Source organism: Anas acuta, chromosome 2 (assembly GCF_963932015.1).
Source record: "Anas acuta chromosome 2, bAnaAcu1.1, whole genome shotgun sequence".
Classification (NCBI taxonomy): Eukaryota; Metazoa; Chordata; class Aves; order Anseriformes; family Anatidae; genus Anas; species Anas acuta.
In genome coordinates this window covers 74,970,488-74,989,217 of record NC_088980.1, presented here as the reverse complement: position 1 = coordinate 74,989,217, position 18,730 = coordinate 74,970,488, and the positions used below count along the sequence as shown (strand labels likewise).

The 18,730-nt window shown below is 34.8% G+C and overlaps 1 protein-coding gene across 4 annotated transcripts in view; it reads left to right on the top strand.

The window, feature by feature from the left end:
- The first annotated feature begins 2,829 nt into the window (after positions 1-2,829).
- The window catches only part of CDH10 (cadherin 10), a 107,064-nt gene continuing 91,163 nt past the window's right edge, over positions 2,830-18,730 (top strand). For 2 of the 4 annotated variants that reach the window (XM_068670859.1, XM_068670862.1), the window contains exon 1: positions 4,739-5,118. The gene's annotated coding sequence lies outside the window, so the exon portion shown is untranslated. The other 2 variants (XM_068670861.1, XM_068670860.1) reach the window with 2 other exon arrangements.

The following is an 18,730-nucleotide window of genomic DNA, read 5'->3' as shown; positions in this document are numbered from 1 at the left end:
AATTTCAAATACGGATGCACACATAGTCACTGTAAGAAAACAAAACAGACAAACAATAATAAGCTACTACATTTTCAGATTCATGCATGCAGAAATTAGGAAATATTTAACCTATTTACCCTGAAGTTGACACACTGTTGTGCATAAGCATCATTATATTTTGCTGAATTATTTTATTGATGGCACATAATTAGCATTTTTTTTTCTTATTCAACAACAATTCTGCTTTAGCATTATTCAATATACAGTTTATGTCCTTGTTTGAATCCCACTTTGAAATCCTGCTTTTTTTATAACATTCTTAAAAACTTCTTTAGTCCTCAACAGTACAACAGCTGAACATTTTCTAAGTATTAGTTGATCTCCTCAGCACGTTTCTGAAGTGGGGGCATGATGCTGACCCTTTTCCACAAAATAGAATTTGAGGCATAGAGAGAGACCACACTCTGAAGTACAAGCTGACTTAGTTCACCAAGTACAAGACACAGAGCACCAGACCTCACTTTCACCATTTTTTGCCCTTATAATAGCACAGTGTATGCTGCAGCTGTGTGTTCAGCACTTCTTTATAGCAGACCCAGCTTTTTAGTGAGAAACTTAGAAATCGGAGAGTGTAACAGGAAAACACCTATGAAATAAATCTGGTTCAAGTGACGTGCTCAGCATCATGCAAGGATAAGTGACAGAGAATTAGATATAATCTAGTTCAAAGGGGAATGTTTTCACTGTGAGAACTTTTCTATTTTCCCCTCCATTCAGTTTCATTCACGACACATTTTCTGGCTTCTGCAACATAAAAGGCAATGTTTTCTAGACAACTTTTGCCTTGCCATGGCTTACCCAAAGGCCGCTCCATCTTGTGCAGTGAGGAGGGATGCTTTAGGGAGTATATGAAGGAAAATGGAGAGGAATTAGGACAAACGTGATAATTAAATTGGCATCCTTAGTTGTAAAATTATAAATAGATAAACAATTCTGTCACTTGTTAATTACAGAGTACTTGTTTTTTATTGATGTGTTTCTGTGTGTGACTTTCCAGAGGTTAAGAAATATATCAAACATGGAATAAATCAAGCAGAAGTGGGATCATCAGGTTCCACACAGCTCGTTGTTAGGTTTGGAGTCTTTAAAAATACCATACTGATCTCTGTTTCCTGAGATCGATTACTGATGAAGTAACTACTATGCTTAAACTCTGCTTTGAGTGCAGAGAATGCTAGTAGGTTTGACAGCCACTTTCTGATGTGATACTTCAGAAAATGGGATCTAATTCCATTTTTTTTTTCCTTTCTCATCTTTCTTACACTTCGTCATCTTCCTACAAATGCAACTGTTGGCTCTTATGATTGTAGCCAAGTTTGCAACTAGAAAAGAAAATAAAAGAAACCTGGTCTAGTGGGAGGTGTCCCTGCCCATGGCCGGGGAGTTTGAACAAGATGATCTGTAAGGTCACTTCCAACCCAAACCATTCTACTATTCTATCACAGAAGATCCATTATTTTCAGAGAATAAAGCTGCCCACTTTGAAGACAGAGATGACATAAAACCATCTGTAATGATCTGTTTCTCTCTTTCCAATGTTTGAGTTTTTGTGTTTGTTTTTTTCCCTTTTCTTCTTTCCTCCCTGCCCCAGGTTTCCTTGTTCAATCTGCATGAATTTGTGTTCTAACCCCTATTCTGCCACTGTTTCTTCTTTCTTGGTTCTTTATTAGAAATACAGCTTTTTTTTTTTTGCTTTTTTTTTTTTTTCTTTCCTTGCTGGCCAATAAGAATGCATCCTCCAGCCTCTGCTCCTTCAGCTCCTACCACTCTTCCTTTATCTTAATGCTCGTTGACCTAATCTGTCCCCATTGGTAAGCTTCTCTGACTCAAAGGCCAGCTGTACCCTGTGGAGTTTCACATTCTGCCTTCAAAGCATGAAGGTTGCTTTACTCCTGTGACAAAATTCCAGCAGTATAATTTTTCCTCATTCTCTGAAATCTCAGTATTATTTTGGCTGAAATGTTTTTAAATCATTTCTGCCTGGGGCGAACCATCAGCATAGAAAATTTAGTCCTAAATAATTTGTTTGGTAAATTTATAAGCAACTATAAAAGGGCTCTTCTAATGGGAAGTATTAGGCAGTTTTATAAATGGGCTATGATGCCACCTTGTATTAAAGTTACTGCTGCATATATCTAGATGAAAAAAGTGGATGAATGATTGTTTTGCCTGCGATATTCCTATACTATCACTATCAAAAACGCTGACCTTTAAATAGTGGACCATACAAAAAAAAAAAAAAAAAAAAAAGGAGTTAGTGAGTACATGTGGCTTTTCTAGTGTTCAACAAAGTTAGCCCAATTTAAGGAAGCAAGTGTGACTAGCAGAAACTATGCCTGAATAAATTCATATATCTCTAGGGTAAGGTTAGTACATTTTATTTGAATAAAACACTAACGGAAATATACCAAAACTCTCTGCAGGGTAGGGTGTAAGTGCACACTTCGTGATTCTGGAGTTCTTGTTCCTGAATAATTCCACTAGATCATTGTTTTCAGTTTTTACTTCAGAGTTTGTTGCAGCACTCTATGTGTGTGTGCACATGTGCATTTCTAAACTTTTCATATATACACCAACTGTCCTTTATTTCCCACTTTGTGTTTACAGCTTAAATATCAAAAGACAAAATGTTAAAAGGAACTAAAGCTTTTAACTTTATTTTCAACACTTGATATTTTATTCATTATCCAAAAAATAATCCAACTTTAAAGCGATACTTCCCAGCCATGTATATTAATTTCCACAAATTTGTGTCTCTTTTCACTATAATTTAATTTATCTGTAGTACTAAGCTGAAAGTGCAGCTGCTATTCTAAGACAGTCTTCAGCTTTCTGCTGCACGAACCTGGTACTTTTAGGAGGAGAAACATAGCTCTTACAGCCAGAAAAGATGATTCCTTGAACTTCATCTTCAGATCAAGGTAAGATGATTTGCCCAAAAGAAGAGAGCCTTATGCTCCCACTTTTTCACAAATAAATGGGTCAACTTGTAAGACATTGCAGATATCTCAATATCGTCAGTTCCACGTGGATCACTGTGAAGGTAGTGTAATGTCAAATGCTGGCAGTGAGATGGAAGCTTGACTTAGATTCTACAGTCTCCTCCTTTCCTGTGAAAGGACTAAGAATGAAGTTCTTTGGAAAGCAGGAACAGATGGACATATGGCAATTCTAACTTTCATATTGTTAGAGCAATGGGAAAGAGGGAAAGAAAGCAATGGAAAAATGTTTACTGTTTGCACTGTGTATTTCTGTGCCCAAGTACAGCCAAAGCCTTAGAAAATCATTGTCTTTCCTTGAAAGATAAAAAATCTATGATGGTAGATAAGTTTGTCAAAACCAAATTGTTTTATATGCGGTAGTAGGGTGACTTAATTTTTCCCTTGACATTTTGCTGCTTTGCTTCTGTCTATGGCGATGATGTGTTCACACTAGTGTAGCATATTACTTAAATGCTCATTTGCTCATCTACCAAATGGTTGCATTCAGGTGATGGGTCATTTCTGATACCAGTTGCTTATATTAGAGATTGATACTAGGCAAGATAAAGATCTTTGTTGTTGTTGTTTTTGTTGGTTTTTCTTTGGACTGATAAGTAGCAGTTGAAAACAAGCAAATAAACAAGCGGCCTAAATCACTAGCAAAGAAGCAGCTGGTGATCTATCTCTTCTTGTATTAGATTTTCTAATGATGAAATAGTTTTTATTGATACTTGCATCCTCACTCAGAAATGCAACATTTTTCAGCTTCTGTTTAAGAGATTTTACTTTTTTAATTATTATTATTTTAGGAGGCTTTTTTTTTTTTTTTTTTTTTTTTTTTTTTTTTACAACCAAAGAAAGTCCTTTATGACACTTTCTGCATAGAGCAATACTGACATCCATTGGCTTAATCTTACGTGCCTATTTGTTAAATCTCTTCTAAGTAATGCACAGGGAACTCTCAACAGTATCACAATGATATGATCCAAGGAGGATTGTGCTGAGTCCAGTTTGCTGTATTAGGAATGTGTAACCAGCACAGATTAACTTGATGGAAAGGAATATATCTGCAAATTCCAAAGTCCAAATACAGTGGCTGAAATAAAATAAATATAGGCATTGCAAGTATCAACTGCGGAAAAAAAAAAAATAGTGGGGGATTTGTAGTGGTGCTGACATTTTTTTTTCAGATGACCTCTGGAAATGGGAAAATATCTAATATTATGTGAACCTGTCTTGTTTTATATTAATCATAAAACTGGCGAAGCAGGAGAAAAAAAATGTTTCTAATCTAATAGCACAAGCAGCTCAGCGAAGAAAATAGCTACCCTCTGTGGCTGCATCTGAGCCCTCTGAGGTTGTAATTTAATTTGGCACCATGCTAATTTATATGTATATCTTATAAACATAAGATATATCTTATAAACATCGCCGTAAGATCACTGGTGGTATAGAGAAGTGGTTATATTTAATCAAGAAAAATACACCACAAAAAGTGATGCTGTTCTCAGCATTACCGCGACGAGCTAAGTAGCTGAGGCTGATTACCTTAGACTTCAAAAACAGAGAACCATTCTGTCAGCGAAGGGAGGGCGACGGGCTTTAACAAAAAAGCTCTCCGTTGCTGTACCCTCCCACTGCATTCAGTTGCAAATCACTGTGTGCTTGGAAAAGCCTGCGCTTCCCTAGTCCCCAGCCTTCCCAGGGTAAGTGCTGCGGCTCCAGCAGCAGCGCCTCTCCCCTCTCCCTTCCTCCGAGTCTGCCTCCGAGTGTGTCCGTGTGTCTGGCTGGGTGTCTGTGCGGGTGCGTGTGTGCTGGTGGTGGTGTGTCTTTCCCTTTTTTTTTTTTTTTTTTATTCTTCTTTCTAATCGGGAGCTCTGAATGAAAGCCAGGCAGAAGGAGAGCTCCCCCTTAGCTTTGGTTCCCTGCTGTCCAGAGTTAAGTGATGCTGGGAGAAAAAGCCTGAGTTAGATCCAAGTGGGATCAGTCTTAGAAAATAACAGCAGAAAACAAACAAGAAAAGGACTCTAATAGCTCATTCTTCAGTTTTCTTTGGGGTGGACACTACTTCACTTTCTCAGAAGCAGAATAAAAGGTAGGAGCCTTTCTTACTTGCATTTCCTTAAGCCCCTTGTAGTTGCTGTTGTTATTGTTATTAGAGCATGAACAGCATGGTATTTAATGCAATGCATAAAATTGCTCTACTGTATGCAACTTTTTACGTTTCATAAATATGCCTCAGGAGTAATGAAACAAGAGTAGGAAGCAGATGCCATATATTTTGTCCTCGAAGTAAACCGGTATCATATGTACTGAAGATTGAAATGCTCAGCATGTTATAAATCTTTTTTCTTTTATTTTTCTCTACCAGTGTCAGGCTGTCTTTGGAGCAGCAGTTGCAATCCGTATTCAGTTCTTGCAAATATAATGGGGACAACAACAATACTACTTGAATTGAAAAAAGACCAATGTTTCATAGTGTAACTGTTATGAGCATAGCATGAAACATACACATACGTGCCCACACTTTCTCTATGCCAGGGCAAGTCTGTTACAGCTTTGGCTGCTATTGGTTTTGCCCTGAATTGAATTTCAGAATAATTATATGCACTTAGAGCAAATGTTTCTTTATGAAGGAAATCCCTATGGAGAGGGATGGTGGGTGGATACAGGCAATATTTCAAATATAGGTACAGAGCTATATACACACCAATGGGGAAAATATTGCCAGGTTTGACATTTCAGTAAGGGGGGGAAAAGAGAAGTGAGGGAGGGAGAAAAAATTTAGCCTGCACCTGTGTGAGCATTTATTGTCAGTGCTGCAATAAAATCCATATTTGATGTGGTGTTAAATTAATGCAGCACAATACAAGTCTAAATCCATGTTCCCACTAACTATTGGTGGCATTGTCAGCTGCATGAGAAATTTGCAGTAGACTAATACTGTACATGATACTAGTTGCACCCATAAAAATCTAACAGTCCTTCAGCTTAAGAAAATGCATCTGCACGTGCAATCGGTGACAAATAGCAGCCAGCATTTTAAAACTGACCTATCATCTCTGTTGCTTCCACACAAATGGAGCTGTTTCCTATAATCTTCATCTTTCATTTCAGTAAAAGCTTCTGTATTACCCCAACTACATATCCACTGCTTTGAAGGTATTTTTTGAATTATACAACTCGTTGTTTGTATATGTATATAAGAGCGTGTATGTGTGTGGTGTGAGGAAACAGGTTTGTTAAGAATTATGGTCTTGGTTGCTTTTTTTTTCCTTTTTTTTTTTTTTTTTTTTCTTTTACGCTAGTAGGCTTTGCATTTACATGGCAGTGTTACTGGAGGGGGAGAACATGGGTGGGAGACTAGAATGTACTTCTGAATCCCTAATTATTTTTAAATATGCCATGTACCAGGAATATCATGAGTCTGATACATGCATTTATTGAGATTTTCTAGTTAGTCAAACTTTTGTATTAATTGGTTACTTTTTGAATGTTACACTATGTCTTTGCTATTTTCAAGGAGAAGAAAGAACGAACAAACTTAGGGAACTGGGAAAGGCAAATAAAAAAAGACAAGTTATGTTTCCCTGAGTTGAAAACCAGATTTTTAGAGTCAATGTGGGCTTGCATCAGGAGAGGAATAGTTCTTGGATTATAAACTGGTAATCTAGTTTGTGTCTACAGGGGGTCTTCCCAAATTTTTATATACTTTCTTAAACAATAATATGAATGAAAAAGTCATTTCTGTAGCAGTTTTCTGTTAATTTTAGTTTAGCTCCATCTTCATGCTTTCTTTGTGTGCTGCCAAGATGATTTTATATGCTTAAGTAGGAACTTTGTAATGTTTGAGGAGTGTTGATTATGATACAGGTATTTAAACCTGAGACTGCTGCTAAGGGTTTTATTTTATTTATTTTTTTATGTATTGTTGGAAAATATCTTCGTTGCTTGCATTGCCAGCAATTTATATTTATAATTCTGTAACAGTTAATGTCAAAGAAAATGGCAAGATCCATCTCAGAGGGACTGTACGTGGGAACTTACATACTCTGTGAAATGGTCTTGTTGGTTTCCATTAGATCAAATGAGTTTATATCTACCAAAACTTCGTATTTGCTTGTTCTCAGTAGACAAAGGATCTGTGAAGAAAGTGGTGAAATACTAAAATATGCTCACCATAGACACTGTGGTTTCTGTTCTTTTCTGTGCTTAGACTTTATTGAGCAATGCATTCAAATAATGCCATGTCAAAGCAAGTGAGCTCATCATTAATTAAATGTAGAGAGATACTCTTAATATGCACATATATACATGTACACCAGTATACAAATTTCGGCTAAGTGATATCAGTTCTAAATTTTCCTTGTTAAATAATTAATTGTAAAAGGCAGAAAAGGTTAATTTGAGAATGATATCTACCTCTATTTCTGAGAAAGTAATTTCCTGATCTCAACATGATATCCCAAGGAAAAAAAAGACTGAGACAGAGCCTGCCTCATCTGGGTAGTTCTCTGCAGATAACTTAGTTTCTATGTCTGTTAACCGTATTCACAGGCAGGTTGCAGGTGAACATTCACTACCTTTGAAGTAGAATAATTTTATATACACCACTAGGTTGCAGCACTAGTGCAAAGGGTCAAATTAAGATTGAATACTGTTAAATTGAAGCAATGGGGTGACGTTTCTGACTATAATCATAGCAATATTTTGAATTAATTCATTATTATCACTTGAAACCAAGTTTGTAAGCACCAACACATCTTAATTTGACTTCACAATATATCATTGCTCATATATTTGAAAAATCTGATGCCCAGTTAATTATTTGATATTACATAATAGACATAAATGAAAGGGAAAGACAGAGTAAATTAAATATGAGTTTAAGAAACATTTTGTGAATTTCTTATAAGCAACATACACATATATTCTGCATTACCATTATTATTTATTATGGGATATTTAATGACATACTAGTTGATGTATCATTTATAATAAGAGAAGAATATTGAAATTCAAATACAAAGCTTCTTTTCTTGTCAACAGTTTAAGTATGCCAAAGTAAAATATTATGAAGGGTGATTTCACTGTACACATGGAAACCATAGAACATTGTAAATTGTTCTTAATAATATGCAGCTATCAATGAAAACGTGCAAATTCAAGGTACACTTCACTGAAACCTTCATTGACCATACTTTATGACACACACTGCATATCCTGCACCCTCAAATCTACTAATGTGGACACTTGCTTTTTCACAAAACATGCTTCCTCTACTGTCCAACTTCTGGCAAAACTTGATTACAAAAAACAATGAAGAACAGTATTCTGAATTCTGTCTTGGACTAAATATTGCCCAAAACTGTTCAGGCCAAAAGGAACTCCTCTGTTGAATGTGTTTGTTTTTTTTTTGTTTTTCCTTTCCTGGATTTACACCTCTTCATATTTGAGTCCTTGGCATGGTGACTTGACTAACTTGCCCATATCTGTGAGTTAGAACCTCTACAATAGAGCAATAGGAAGTAATCCTCATCCCTGGGAAGCTGAGTTTGTTACAGTCATCAGGATGTATTGCTGCACACAGGAAAATAAAACAGCCAGATCCAAGCACTGTGTTTATTTTTTTTTCTTTTTTTTTTTTTTCTTTTTTTCTATTGTGTTTTGATCTGGTGGCCAACCAGAGCACCACCCAACCAAAGAGCTATTGAGCTTTTGCGTTCTGTTTGCTGGCTTATTGCTTGAGTTTTTAGTATGTTGAGGATTTGCCAAAAATCTGCCAGCTGAGACTTTTAATGCCTTTCTTTGTACATGCAGTCTTCCTGATTATTAAACATCAGAGCCGGTTACATCAAGTGTGTGTGTGTGGAGGAGAAAGGCAAAACAGGGAATATCTTTGCTTTGTACAGGGATTTCATTCTAGCAAGCAGAATACTCTACAGTTTCTCTCAATTTATATCAGCCTTTTATTACTGCACTTTTCCTGTAAGCTCTTACTATCACTTCTTGCCTCTGCTAACTTATATGAAATAAAGGTTTATCAGCTTGTTGATAAAGGAGTGTGTGCAGTAGGAGGCATAAAGCTCTAGCAGTATCTCCGAGGTGTTCCCCAGCTTGTACTGTCATAGGGCATCTGATCTGGGATATAAACTCAAGTTGGAAGTGTGCAGTACTACGTCTTTACCAACAGGCTGCACCAAGGGAACACAAAGATTTAGAAATTAACTGGATATAATGAAAAACTATATGGCAGTTTTCCCTTTTAATGCTGTCCCCACACGCACATCATTCTTAACATGATGTTTTTCTATTTTAAACTTTATTATGGCAACTCTTAATTTTAACTCTAAGTGAACTTTGAAACATACACGTATATCAAAGAGTAGGAAATCATGTAAGGCAGAGAAAGCAAGTGTATGTGTGCTTATGCAAAGCCAATCATTCAAAAAATATGTCATGTTGGTCAAAAGCTAGAACTGTCCTCTTCTGTTTTACAACAATAATTAAAAAAAAAGCCTCTCTGAAATATGTTCTCATGAAGAATTATGTATTATGTGATATATGTTTCTGTACCTATGTGTATGTTCTTTGATTTTTCTGCTGATACGCCATGTTAGTGTTAGGTCAGAGGTTGGACTCGATGATCTTGAGGTCTCTTCCAACCTAGAAATTCTGTGATTCTGTGATCTGCTACATTACAGATTGGTTTTATTGTATTATCCCATTTCAGTGTTCTAAATCACAGCATAAAGATCATGATATACAATAACTTAGCCTGATCAGATCATGATCCTTAAAAAAGAATGCAATCCTCATGAAACCTGCAGTGCTACAATACCTGATTTTTAAGACTTAAGGAATAGATACAAATGTAATTTACTTTATTATGAGCAAAACACAAAATGAAACAGGACTGGTATTCCTCCCTTGGTCTCCACATTAACATAAAATAAAAATAGATACTGAACTGTTATTGTGGGCTTGTCAACCACACTATAGTAGTTTCATACGATATTTACACCAGTTTAATGGATGAAAAGGTTATCTTATTAGTTGTTACACTATCCTAATATAAATAAAACATCTGTATGCCTGTGTCTAGGAAACTTGTAGTTGCTGTACTGCAAAGACCATCCTGTCATTGGTTCCTATATGTAATAAAAGTGTACAGCTGACTTTTACTTCTGCTTGGAATAGAGAGAGTTGTGTTTTTTTTTCCTTGAATATGTTTCATGTTATAGACATGAGACAAAGAAACTGCACAAAAACTTTGTGCATGAGGGTGAGGAAAGAGGTAGGAATGAAAAGTATTTGTAATTGTTTGGAGACAATATTCAGAACAGATGAAGTTTATTTTGCTTCTAAGATTTCTTTCTTCTAAGAAAAAACATCCCTTAAATGTATACACTTCTTTTTCTTGCAAACAGTCACCTGTTATTGTCCTGATGCCTTTTTCTATGGTAAGTAGAACTGGGACCATAAATATATACAAGGCCCAAGATGTGGGACTCAGTCAACATCAGTAGTATTGCTGTGGTATACTTATTATAGTGTTAGCATATATACGCCTGTGACCTCTGTCATGGGGCAGTGGATTCTCCAGGGCTAGGGGTCCTGTAACCTTGCAAAGGTCTTTGTACTGGTACAACTACCACAGGATGAAGTCTCCTAAAGGGGGGTATAGACAGACTTTTGAAAGCAGCAGTGGGCAGCAGGGAGAGACAGACCACTTCGTCCATCACAACATTGAGATTTTCCTGGCTCTGTCTACGTGGTTTAATGGGCACAACATCATATTTTTTCTTGTTATGGCTATCATTCCCAGAATATTCTTTTAAAAATATTTTCCATCACTAGGCCTTAAAATGCTGTCTGATGTAGTCATGACAGACTTATGAGCTTCAATTATGAATCAGGACTGTAGTGTATAATAATATCTACAAGTTCCTGCTTTCTCAGTGAAGAACTGTCCTGTTTTCTCCATATATTTTTCTACTCCTTGGGTAGGGATAGAGGGGCCTACAGTTCTTTTAGTCTTGGTTGAAATCTGTGGATAGTGTTACAACAATTAATTTGAAATAAAAATGGCTTCTTTCTATCCTCAGGATGTTTTTGTATAAAAGGACACCTGTTTATATTTTTTAAAATATATTCATTTAAAGTCATGTTTTCATGTTTCACTTGTCCCTGGAGAAATATCTGAGCCTCAAAACAGCAAAGTGTGACAATAGAAGTTTCTATTTGGGTCCCTCCCTGTTTTCTTGGTATATCCCTTGAAGATTTCCAATGTGTCACCAGTAAATCAGTTAAAAGTAGATTTAGATGTCATCAGTTTCTATACACCATAAAAATTGTAAGTAATCCATTCACTGAAGATGCTAATGAGATAAATAAGATTTAAACCTTAAAATATCGTGTTTTATTTTTTATGTTGAGTCTAATCACAAGATAACCTGGATTTTCGGTAGAAGATTGACAGTTATTAGGAATAATTGCAAAACAACACAAATAGAAAGAAAAATAATAATAAAAAAAAAAACATAATGTGTTTCAAAGAATAACTCCCAAACGTGACAAAGTGAAATAAGAAAATAAAAATATTTCAGGTCTCATTTTCTACCTGTAAGCATATTATAACCAAATTCCCTAAATATGTGAATGCCTTCCCAAGAGCATCTTTTAAACACTATTTCTGTCTCCTAGTTTCTCTTTGGGATAGTTACCACAGCCTTGTGGCAGAAATATGTAGTGTCCATGAAAAGTAGGACAGGAGTGTGATTTTTTTCCTCTTGTTGGATGAAGATTTCTGCCATTAGCATGTCGACATGTGCTCTTTCCCTTCAATAAGAGTTTGGTGCCCGTGGTCAAGACAGCAGTGAAGCTGACACCTGGGTTAAAACAGGTGAATCAAGCCCCAGGCGTATAACATTTGGTTCTCTCCATGACTTAATAGCTGGGCACATTTTATTGACAGTTTTTGATTAAGAACTTTCAAGCTTTTGTGTTATCTGTTACTAGATCCATTTTTTTCTGGTAGTTACATCTGTGAATGGCAGATATACAGATACAGATAGATGGATTTTCCTTGTAATATTGTTCTTTTATAAATGATACACTTTTTTCTTGTTTACAATTTAATGCTATCAAATTTCTCTTCTTAAGTTAATGAAGTAGTACCTAGATTTGAATAATTAATCTGAGAAAATCTTTCTTAAGGTGGAAATGTATTACTTTTAAAATTTATTTATAATATTTAGAAACTTTAATGGAGTAACAGTCATTCTGATGATGAAAAGAAACTGATCTCTTTTCTAAAATTAAAGTATGTGTGTGATACATATGTACAGAATGGAAAATGGAGAAAAAAATCATACATCCCATCTTCCTCTTCCTGTCTTTGAAAAGCAAGGCATCCGAACCCATTCTGAAACATGTATTATTTGTGAATATATTTTAATTGTGATGTGGCTTCCTTTATGTGAGCTCAGAAAAATGAGAATTACAAATGAATGATGAATTAAGACATAGTTTATTATAGTAATAATATCATTAAAGTTTTGATGAGCATAAATCTTCAAGTTAATTCAGGAATTTATAATGTGAATGAGACAGGTCACTGGGCTTGAGCTCCTCTAAATTGGCTACCTAAAATATTGTGACAAAGAAGGACAAATCAATTATTTAAATTCCGAATTCCATAGTTGTTCAAAAAGTTACAGTTTATTTTCAATTTGTTGTATTCAGGTGTTTAAATTATACTTGATATGCTTAGATCAGAAATTACAAAAAGCCATCAAGGAGTGAGTTTGTTAGGTTTTCCATTCTAACAACACCCGCTTAGCTGGAGTTAAATACAAATAGAGCTCAAAGTAGTTTGGCCTTCTAAGTTACAGGATCAAAACAAACAAACAGCTGTGTTAGCACGGGAGCCACTTGCTACATTTTGGGTTATGTATATTCAGGAAAGGAAATACCCAGCTTTTCTCTCCTCCATGGCTGCAGCCATCAAGATCCAAGCAGCAAGTACCTGCACATAAAGTCTGAGCTGTTTTGCCAAATGTACAGCCTGCAAAAGTCAGGTCTAATGGGATAATGGCAGGCTATGTGGATTAGCCCCACAGCTCCCAGTTAGATGGTTCCAGCCCAGTCTCTGGAAGAGCACCCAAACAGTCTTGTCTTGCAAGAGTGTATGACTATGGCATCATTTTAGTGTTGTGACTGGTTCCTTGTTATTCCTCTGTGTATGCTCACTGGAGTCCATTTGTAGCTCTAGCTAAAATCCCCCTCCCCTCCCCTTGTTTGTTTTTTTGTTTTGTTTTGTTTTTAATTAAAAAAGGGCACAGAAGTAAAATCATGCTACTTCAGCACTAAAATATTTCAGAAGCTATTTTATTATCATTAGAGTAGATTAAAACTGGACTATTGGATAGCAAGCAGGACAATAACATAAAAAATGTGTCATAATGGCTTGATGACTGCAAGAAAAAAAATGATTATTTTTGAGAATGAAATTCTATTTAAGTAAACAGAATTCATCTTAATGATTCCAATGTGTAGTCAAGCACTGACTTCTCCAGAGTAGCCTATTAATACTTCAATATATATGAGCTAAAATTAAGCGATATATGGAGAAAAATAGTTTGAAGTTAGCTAAATACATTTCTGTACAATCAGAAATACTAGCAACAAAGCTCAAGATAATACTGACACAAAAATAATTATTTTTATAATGTTGGTATTGTTTAGAGTCTTTTCTCTTTAAAGGAAACAATTACAATGACTTACAGCAGTTTGCTGGTGAATTGGTATTTCTGTGTTGTGAGATGTTTGATGCTTGGTTTCTTTCTGACTGAAGTGTTCTGTGAACACTTTTTAATATCGTTTTTTCTTTGTTTTGTTTGTTTGTTTTCTATACATAAGTAAAATCTATTACACAAAATAATCACCAGTGAAGTAACTATGGTTTGAAATGTTTCCTCCCACAGAAGCCTTTAGGTTTTTAGCTTGTTTTGTGTTTACACTGTTACTGCACTCTGACCTGTTCCTATCATATAATAGGATATAGTAATCCTATTATATGTCCTATAATAGAATCATAATCATATAATAATCCTTTGTGAAGGATGGGGTTTTGCAGTGGAAATTGAAAAGCATTCATCTGACAATGAGATATCTGATACACTAGAAATATTGTTTCTTCACTATCTCTCACAATATAGCTCATTGTATCTCCCACATGTATCTTTTTAAGAGCTTGCTAAATTTGAGATTAACTTTTTTTTTTTTTTTTTTCCTTAATTGCAACTGGGAAGGAAAATGAAGTGGAGAAAAAGACACATTCTTAATGAAGAAACTGATGAACTTTGATTAGGTTTTCTGGTTTTCTTTAGGGGAAACTATAAGTTGTTGATAGGTTTGGATTTGTTTTTGTTTTTTTTTTTTTTTTTTGTCTGCTTAATTTTTCTTCATACATTTGAATACCTTCTCACTTCTTTGTCTGGAAAAAGAAACATATCATTCTAAATTCTCATTCCGTATTCTTCAGAATTTGTAGGAAACCTAAGCTTTAGTTAAACATTATTTTTCTCAATATTCATTAACATGGTAAGTCTCCATATTTCAGCAGTTTGTCAAAGTAAGCAGAATGATGTTCGTTACTTACTACTGAAAGTAAAATGTTGATGACTTTTCTTGTGCAATTCCTTGAAAAGTTTGTTCCAGTTTTTTCAGATGGGAATCTTAAGAATGCAGATACTTTTAATCTTTTGGTGCCATCTTGTGGCAAGACGATAATTATATGAAAACTAGTTGCTCTTTTCCAGCCTACACTTCTATGCCTACCAGCAAAATACTTTGCTTTGGTGACAGATATGTATGAATTTTTATACTAAATGTAAAATATCAAATCAAGTCATGCACAGGAAAAAATCTTTTTGGTTGTTTCTTTTTTGATCTTTTCATGTACATTACTACAAATATTGATTTGTGAGACTTGTGAGAAATCTCACAAATAATGACCATGAAATAGATTTTTAGTCCTTAATGCATTAGAACGCTGTAGAATACTTAAATGCTTTACTAGTTCAAGGCAATAGTCAACAGATTTTTATTATATTAGTTCATTAGATCTCTGCAGAATATTTTTATACTTAAGTAGTTCAAGGCAATGTTCACTATAGCTTCCTGAAATGTTTAGCAAAAGCCAGTATCCATGCTAGCATTCTTATTTTTATTTTCTGGTTTAGGTTTGGAAAAATTCATACCAGCCTGCATGCAATAAAAGCAATAACAGCACAGGAATGCTGTTTATTTTCCTGGTATTCTCACTGCACTTCAACAAGATCAGTGTTTCTGGTTTTGAGCTAAATGAATACTAGTTTAATACCTGTGTTTTTGAAGGTAATGCTTGTAGATGTTTGCAATCAGTACAGATAACATTCTCACTCAATCTCATAAGGAGTTTTCTGTGTGGTAGTCCATATTTGCTTACTGATTTGTCTCTGAGTTCCAGTCATGCTGAAAGTCTCTAGATGCAAAAATATTATTCTTTGTCAGTAGCTGGAAAGGAAATCAAGATGTCTGTCCTGTTTTCACTTAAGCCAGTGATTCTCATTCTTTCAAAATAAAGGATTATTATTTTCTCTTCCTTCCCTCTTCCTTCTTCTTTTCCTTTTTTTTTTTTTTTTTTTCCCTAAAAGATATTTATTTAGTCTGGTCCAAATAATGTCCAAATATCTTGATGTCTTTGAACATCAAGAAACATCTTTGTTTCTTTGCAGTTGCTGATTATAACTTAGTGAGATTATAATACCCTTTTATTATAATACCTTTTTTTTTCTACTTAAGGGGTCTGAAATCATATAAGAATTATAAGTTCATATCTTAGGGCCACAAAACACTGAAACTTTGAATTTCAGTCCAGTGCTATAGCTACAAATATTAAAAAAAAAAAAAAAAAAAAAAAAAAAATCTTACAAGTGATTTTGTTGTTGTTGTTGTTATTTTCCTATCTTTCAGAATAGAATTTAGTCATCCAAATTAATCCTGACTGAAGCAGGACATACTATCAAAATGAGTACCAAATGAGAACACTTTTCAGGTTCTGATATTTAAAATGGAAGTAGTGTTTCAATTGGATATTCTTACATTGGAAGATGCTTCCATCATTTTCTGTACACAAAGGCAATACTGTTTCATTGTGCATGCTTTATAAACTTATACAGAGAACAAAAATACGATAAAGATGCTAATAAAAAATATGGTTTCCAGTAATTACTGGATATATATTAAAATGTTGTTACTACAATGTGTTTTGTAATAGGCAGTCACTAGCTGATGTACAGCTGTACGCTGCACCAGCTAGTGAGAGTGATAAATCAGTCAATTGTCAAAGGGTTCCTTTTTGATGGTGAGAAACTGTGATTTTTCTGATTAGGGTTAGCTGGGTTAGCCAGAGATAAAAAAAAAACTCATGCCTGTCAGCTAGACCAGAAGGAAGGATCACAACATTAATGCAATAGGATATAGGATATCAACATTTTTGTGTATGAGCAAGAGCTGTGTCCATTCAAATTTTTTCTCCTCACACCAGTAAAATTCTCTTGACAATTAAGCTCACTTGAATACTTCACTCTTTCCGTATTTTGTGGTGTTTTGTATAGTATGCTTTACATACAAGATTAAAGTGGTAAGTGACCTACTGAAAGGAAGAATTGCAATTCTTTTTTCCAGTGCATTTACTTGGCATGAATATCCTTATGAGAGAGACAGACCTAAGTCTAGGGTATAGACTTTTTGATAAAAATGGTATTGATGAATATTTTTTTATTAATAAAAATGTTTAATAAGGTTTAATAAAAATGTCATTGATGGTGATAGAAATATTTACATAAAATAATATTTAATATTATACAATTATTATTAACATATCAATAATATAAATAACATTAGCATAAATAAAGCAAATATTGTGACATATAGAGTATACCAATATTAATTACATTTAAATCTAAACTATTATTTGTATTTTTGTGCCTTTTGCAACGCATATAAAACCAGTTTCAATATGCTTCTATTTCTGGCTTTCTAGATCTGATAGAGACAATTTCTAGGCCTGGAAGAGATTTTTCATTTTGTAACATCAGAAATACGTAGTCAGTATATCACAGAACAGCATTTTTTGTCATTTCAGGGTAACTTGTCTATGAGAATGAGATCTTTAAAAGCTTTCTAGAAAGCTTTCTTACCAAAATTTCAGTTTCTCAACATCTTATTCTAGATGAATCATTTTCATTTGTGTATGTGCAGTACTGTAATTTTCTTGAGGTTATATTTAATGCCAACCTAGGGCAGAATATCTCTAAGGAAAAGTATGCTATGCTCTGTATATTAAAAGTCTTCTTTTTAAATTCAATTTTTTTTTTTTTAAATGTGTTTAACTATAAAAACTGGAGGTGAGGCAGGACAGCATACTTCAACTGAAACATGGAATGAAATAGGCAACAAATCAAGCACAGATGCGGAACAATAATGTAGCATATCATAAGTTATCAAAGAGAAGGTCCTCAGTGAAAAGCTGTTGTGTATATGCAGCACAAAAAGCAGAAATGTAACTGGTAAGCCAATAGATGTTGTGAAGGAACAGAGAGAGAACTGCTTGGATTAATTGGTATGTATACCTGAAGGACTTCAGGAAATCAAATGGATGCTTATTTGAACAGAAACATGAAATTTGAAGAAAAGATGTTATAAAGATTGCATCTCTTAATCCATCTAGGACAAGAGGAAATGGCCTCAAGTTTCACCAAAGGAGGTTTAGGTTGGAAATTAGGAGAAATTTCTTCTCAGAAAGAGCAGTCAGCCATTGGAACGGGTTGCCCAGGGAGATGGTGGAGTCACCTACTTGTGGGTTTAAGGAGAGGTTGGACATGATACTTAGGGACATGGTGTAGTGGGTAATGGTGGTGGGGGGGGAACAGATGATCTTTTAAGTCTTTTCCAATGTTAGTGATTCTGTGATCTTAGAATACGCAGCACCAGCCTTCAAAAACTGAAGTGTTATGGAAGATTTCATATGCAAAAGAAGCACAATGTTCAGTGACAGAATAAAGAATAGTTTGACCAAGGATTTAAGCAGAGATAAAGTTGATGTAAGGTTAGGAGAATTTACTGCCAGATTGGCTAAGAGGGATGTAAAATAAAGGCAAAGGATAAAAAGTTGGTGTAGATGGTTAGGAAGATGTTTTGGAAAGATGAAATAATACAAAGTACCACTTTCTTCACTGAAGTTAAAGAGCAAATAGGAAGCTGTCAATTAAAGGGATTATTTCCATTTGTGGAGCTTCTAGGGGTGAAAAGAGAACAGAAGTTGTTAATGATTTTGTGACCATAGTCTAGAACTCCCGGTAATCTGTCTAGTACCATTCAGAATCTGTTTTTGAAAGAAGCAGAATTGCTAGAATTTCTTCATCACAATTGCTAAATCCCTTGCATGTCCCTGCTGCAAATTGCACCTGTTGAATCGTGGATTTTTATATTTCAATCCCAGTGTGCTTCATCTAATTAGAATTTTAGGTAGGTAAGTAAATACATTATTTATGCTGGAAACTGTTAGATCCTATGTATAAAGGGGAGACAGAAAAGTGTCTGCCACAGAACTTGTCTAGATGATCAAAAGGAAAAAATGTTTTTTAAAACTGTTTCTG